Source organism: Hippocampus bargibanti, linkage group LG05 (genome assembly GCF_051943395.1).
Source record: "Hippocampus bargibanti isolate YZ-2025 linkage group LG05, ASM5194339v1, whole genome shotgun sequence".
NCBI classification, from domain to species: domain Eukaryota; kingdom Metazoa; phylum Chordata; class Actinopteri; order Syngnathiformes; family Syngnathidae; genus Hippocampus; species Hippocampus bargibanti.
In genome coordinates this window covers 10,689,258-10,696,022 of record NC_142738.1, presented here as the reverse complement: position 1 = coordinate 10,696,022, position 6,765 = coordinate 10,689,258, and positions in this window count along the sequence as shown.

The window sequence follows — 6,765 nt, the reverse complement described above, 5'->3', positions numbered from 1 at the left end:
AAAAACGAAACAAAACGAGGCTATATTATAATTTTCGCGATGGAATCACTGTAATTGTAATGATATCGAATGCGACCCAAACTCATCAAAATTCATGTCGTATGTGTTTTTATTAAAAATATATCAATCATAAATTGGGGTAAATGCGAACTAATAATCAAGTCATAATTTTCATGAAAAAAATCGTCAAAAAAGGTTAATCCGCCATGCCAAATCACAAACACCGTGACAAAATTCTGTTTAAAATAATCATTTTTATCAAACGTGCATCTAATTCCTGTGGGAGACAACCTTTACTCCATTATAGACACCCTTAAATCAGCAACAACATATTTCACTGTGTGTTTTTTTATCACGGAGAAATTCAATGACAATTTTGAGAAAAGTGGACTTCAGAGCACTGCCACTAGATGGCAGCAGGAAACCTGATAACTCCCAGTCACCATTAATCCACGTCGGTTTTCTTGTAGAGGAAGAGACAACGGCTACTGCTACTACAAGTCTTCCATTTTAGCACGCTATGAGGACATAACATTTGTTTGTGTTCTACAATACCATCCTGTTGAGTACAAATGTCTTATGGAAGAGGGGAAACACGACTGGAGGCCAAAGGCCTTAATAGCTGGGGAATAGAGTTTGTATGCGGACATTGAGTTTTCCATATATCATCTACAGTGGTGTCACAAGGCTTGGGGGCCAAATCTGGCCCACCACATTTTATTCGGCCCAAGAAAGCAAATCAAACTTGTGAAATTCCATGCTTGCTAATAGTCCAAATCAAAATGTAAAATGGTCCCATGTAAACCACAAGTCGTTATTCTTGACTTCAAATTTGAAAACTAGTTATTCACTAATTAGTTGTGCGCTCTATATGTAGGACGGGGGAGGGGATGAAACATTCAAATGGCTTCCCAAATTCATAACAGGTCAGTCATTAGAATGTTTCGAGCTGCCATGTTACTTTATTTTACTAAAGCATCATTATGTCATTAGTTAACAGACACCCCCGTCGTTGTACTATATTTCCAGGCCTCGTTTTTGACAAAGCTCTTGCAATGGATGCTCAGTATTGCAGTCTACCCAATGATGGCCCGTCGGTTGACACAAGGATGAGAATACATGTTCAAAAATAGCAGCCTAAATGTTGTCATCAGCTTTATTGTGGGTGCAGGCATTCTCGGGGTCACCGTGAATTCAAGTGATGGTGATCATCTTGCAGTGGTGGTGTGTAAGGGCAGCAGCTTGAGGTGAAAGTGTCAGGTTGATGCTCCAGGGGTTCGGGTAGTGGAATAGAGCAGTGACTTTCCAATGCTTTGCAATTGCACAATCGTGTATCAAAGCGGTGTTATCAGTGGCAGTTTGTGGTATGTGCCAGATGGTAGGCTGCAATGTGCAACATAAAAATATGTTTTCAGTAAATCATTTTGCTTACATATTTGAAGTGACCACTGTTGGTGAAAGGCTTATCACAGACATTGTAAGGTTTTGCACAGACAACACATACAGTATATGTGCATGTTTCCAATATGATTTTGTATGTCAGGTGAGAAGAGCATTGCCAATATCGTTGGGTGTTAACCACACCCACTTTTCCGAGCAAACACTGATGAGGAAGCGGCATCCTCTCGGTCCATCTGTTGTGTGAATGCTCACGCTTGCCAATGTCCTTAGCAAAGCAGCACAGTGGACAGTTACATTATTTATGCAAACATCGATTCAGCTGGACTTTAATTTGGAACATTACAACAAATGATATTAATTAGAATAAAGGGAAAAACAGAATGAAATGATTGGATAGCAGTGGTCAAGTAAACAGATTCACCCGGTAAAAGTATAAAAATGGACAAAAGGCTAGAGAACATGTTTATAACTGAAAAAAGAAAAAATATAGTTCTTGCAAAATTAGCAGACTAAATGATTGAATTAAATATTTCACAATTTAAATACTTAAAGGACAACCGACACCATTTTTTTGTTTCCTAACTGACATCAGAAAAACGTTTTATAGCATCTAAAATACCCAAAACACGCAGGCTGATATTTTTAGTGAAATGCAAAACACCAATAAAAATGAGTTAAAGTGTCCCAAAAGTACTTCAAAATGACCTCGGAGATGGAGTTTCAGAAGGTCCCGCCCCCTTGTTCGTGACATCACGCCAGGACGTCTTGTCTTGATCTAGAATCAAATCAATGGCTTCAGATTCGGAGATGCTTTCTTGTTACTCATCCATTTATGAATATGATTCAAATAGTTCTGAAGAGGAAAGCTTAAATGTTTGCAATCAATGAAAGAAGTCCTTCCGTCTCATTTTGAGGCGACGTGACGTCACGTCAGGAATCGTCACAAACTTGAAAACAAGACTTCCTGAATATTCAGCACGAGTCTTAAAACGTAAAATATAGCTATATGCGGTAGAATCAATGTAAAATGCGCTCAGTAGAAGTCATTTGAAGTGATTTGACAAATTATGGACGCAACTTGTCCGGAGGAGTCGGTTGTCCTTTAAGTTAAAGATTGGTTATGTACACAGAGTTCCTGTACATTGTAGAGGAACTCTTAGGGAATTAAAATACAGAGGCTACCTTACTTACAAACATTTTCGTTACAAACAGCGTTGCATACATTTTTTGTCGTAACATATGTAGTATTCTCTCCAGTTGTATATGTACATGTCTTTATTATCATATTTTATTAAATGTTTATTTTTCAGTACAAACCAATACAGGTTATTTATACAAGCCTTAAACATACTTCTATAAACCTTAAACATAATTATATAAGCCTTAAACAGTGATACCTTGGCTTACGAACTTAATTGGTTCCCAGACAGTGTAAGGCGAAGTGTGTATCCCAAAAATTAATTTCCCATAGGAAACCATTAAAATGAGAATAACCCGTTCCCAGGTCCCCATAAAACATAATTTTCTACTTTCTAATTTTCTAAGCCTTAAAACTACACAAAATATGCCTTATTTTATGTATAATAACTGTGCTATGGTATTATAATTAAAGAAATAAACTGTACTATATAATAAAGTGGTTTTATTTACCTTTGTGATGGTCGTTGATGGCTTGATGCAATGGAGTCGCCGGATTCATCAGCATTAAACACTTGATGAGGAACGTAACCTTCTTCATTCACCATCTTGAGGAATGATCCCTTGTAGGTGCTTTCTCTGCGATAATTTTACCTAGTTCCTCATCAATTGTGTTGTTTAGCTGGGTTGATAGCTTTTTGCACACAGTGTACAGATTGCTTGTGCGGGCTATTTGTGGAGCCTGATTGATGGGAATTTTGACCTTGCAGTCGCCCACTGCTGTGTTCTTGACCAATCACGTGGCTTTAACTGAAGACTGGGGGCGGGGAATACAGGACAAAAAAAATGTCGGCCGCCATTTTCTTTTTTGGAGAATGGCCTCATTCACTCTCTGTCTGTAACCTCCCCCCTCCTCCCTCACTGCTGCGTTCTTGACGAATCACAGCTTTAACCGACGACTGTGGGCAGGGAATAGAGGAGCAAAACAGTCGGCCACCATTTTCTTGTTAGGAGAACGGGCTCGTTCGCGAACGAAACATCACTCATTGTGGCAGCTCCGTGTGTATCCCGAAAAAATAGTTCGTATACCAAGGTAAAATTTTCATAAATTTAACGTTCGTAAACCGAAAAGTTCGTAAGCCAAGGGGTTCGTAAACCGAGGTATCACTGTACATTCCATACAAAATATATAAGTGATGCAACTTACGAACAAATTCAATTTTTCATTTTTTTCGAACAACCGCTTGGAATGTATCTCGTTCGTAAATTGGGGAGTATCTGTAAGCTTAAAAAAACGACTGGGATTTTCACATGATGCCACGTTAAAACACTCATGACTGGATGCATTGTCATGTCAACCGCAAGACTGGCATGCAATAGCTTCATGAGTCATTTCTCATCAAGTGCATTGTGCTATTATAAGTAAAAAATACAAAATATGTATTACCTTCCAGCTGCTTTATGTAATGGAGCGAACGAGAGCTTAGAAGGTGGGCATCTGGATTTTCATTTAACAAGCATGTTGGTAAACACGAGCTCATTAAAATGGAAACTCTTCACTGAGTCAGGGCTTTCATTTCTCAACACCAAGCAGCTGTTAAGCCTTGATGACCCGTTATTGTTAAACCACCTTCTTAATCACAGTGGTTAAAGAAGCAGATTTTTTGGAACTACAAGTCACATGTCATGTTTTGGTCTTGAGAAATGTTGAAGAGCTCATTAGTAATAAGGTATAAAAGTAGGTGTCTTTTTTGGGGGAGTAAGGGCTGTGTTATAGATAGGACTATGCCGTACAAAAAGTGTCCCATGTTTCCATACATTTCCAGGTATTTTCTGTGTTTAATTTTCAATTTTGGATACCCATAATATTGTATCAATCCCTTCCCATCTTGAGCCTTTGTATAATTCAAATTATTATTATTTTTGCTTAATGTGTTACTTGATGTTGTCCAATTTCGATTCGATTTATATTCCATATTTTTCCATTTGAAAATTGACTAACAACTTTTGCTTTGCTGCATGTATTGCAGAGCAGACCATCCCCACACAAAAAGAAAACATTTCACCCATTTAAACTGTTTCAATGCTTGTTCTTCTATTTGCACAGACGGCGACAGCAATTCCAACCGCAGTTCTTATTTTCGTTTGGGGAGTCAACGTATGGCATTCACAGCCCGGTCGCTTTGCCATGATAAAACATTCTGAACATTCGGCAAGCCCCCTTGCTACCAATCTTTCAAACCCTTCTCAAAACTCACTTGTACTCTGGCATTTGACTCAGCATGATTCCAACTTTATATTTGTTTCACTCTCTGTTGCTTTCAACTATCTTTATGACTGCTTTATTTCCTGTATATGATAGCTGTCCATATTAAGTGCTTGGTTACAGCTACAGCTGTTGTTAAAGCGCTATATAAATCATTATGTATTGTATTGGCGTTAGCGTCACTTGTCGCCGGCGCACTGTTGTGATGTAGCAAGTGAACAGGTGCAATTACTGTCAATACCGTGAATGGCTGCATAGCGCCATTGCCTCGTATCGTGTGATTGGCGCCGCGAACTTTGCTTGTTTCCACTATAAGGCGATTAGCTAGCTGCTGCTCCCTAGTGGTATGGAAGACTATGACACAAATACAATATTGAGCGATAAGCCGCAGACATACATCTTGGATAATTTCCCATGGGCACACATGCACAATATCTATTGATTTGAAGGAAAAGAGAAACAAAAAGTGACATTGCATATATTTCATTACTGCAGACAATTTTAAAGTACGTGATAGCAAAGTTGTTACATTACATATAATTATTTCATTACTGTTGTCACATCCTCATTGGCGTCAGGTGCGCACCCCTCCCCTCCCTGCTCCTCCGGGCTCGCACACCTGATCCCAATCCCACTGATTGTGCCTTCTGACAATAAAAGTCACCCTGTTGGGCACAATCAGTGGGATTGGGATCAGGTGTGCGAGCCCGGAGGAGCAGGGAGGGGAGGGGTGCGCACCTGACGCCAATCAGGATGTGACAACTGTAGACCATTATTAAGTACGTTACCTACTGCTAATAATATTAATAAATAATAATAATAATGATGACATTTAATTTACAAGCGCCTTTCAGAGCACCCAAGGACACTTTACAATAAAAACAACAATACATAAAACAATAAAACCATGAATAAAACAATAAATAATAAAAAAGCAGATTAAATGAGACCATGAAAGCAAGTTTAAACAGGTGGGTTTTGAGGTGAGATTTGAAAGTAGAAAGGGAGTCGATATTACGGATGTTGGGTGGAAGTGAGTTCCAGAGTTTGGGAGCAGAGCGGCTGAAAGCTCTGCACCCCATCGTGGTGAGACGGGCAGAGGGCATACAGAGGTGGAGGGAGGATGAGGATCTGAGGGCCCGAGAGGGAATGGAGATTTGAAGTAGGTCAGACAGATGGTGGGGGGGGGGGGGGGTTGTGTCAGACAGATAGTGGGGGGAGGCAATCACCCTAAAAATTGTGTGGACAAAATACAGTAAAGTCTCGTTATATCGATATTCAAGGGAGTCCGAAAAAATATTGATATAACCGGGACTATCGATATATCCGACCCTGTTTGCATGTAATTTTCTCCATGCGTGCATAGAAATAGTATCGATATAACCGGGACTATCGATATATCCGATATCGATATAACGAGACTTTACTGTAAATGTAAATTTAACATTAGATATATATTAAAACATTTCTCAATTGTACGTAAACCTATGGGATGTCACCGGTCCATATTATAATAAGCAATGTTCAGAGACTGCAGAAATTCTAATAGCAGGAAGAGAATGAAATAGTCAACATTGCGTGGCACGTAACATCAGATTTGTTCACTCAAACTACACATGATGGGGTAACTGACATTTCAAAGGATAAAAATAATTAAGGCGACTCTTAAGCTACTGATAGCGGCTAGTACAATAAATAGCTCTGAAAGGCTTAGCTTGTCTTTCCTTTTCCTGACAATACAAATATGACCATTTTCACCGTTACATTTACAGCATAAAATTAAACGTCATAAATACAAGGCAATGATATTCAAGTGTTCTAGGTTTTCAGCATGCTTAGCAGGATAGCTGAGGACGGAGGACACCTCTAGCTCCTTTATAAAAGCTGTGTGTGTGTGTGTGTGTGTGTGTGTGTGTGTGTGTGTGTGTGTGTGTGTGTGTGTGTGTGTGTGTGTGTGTGTG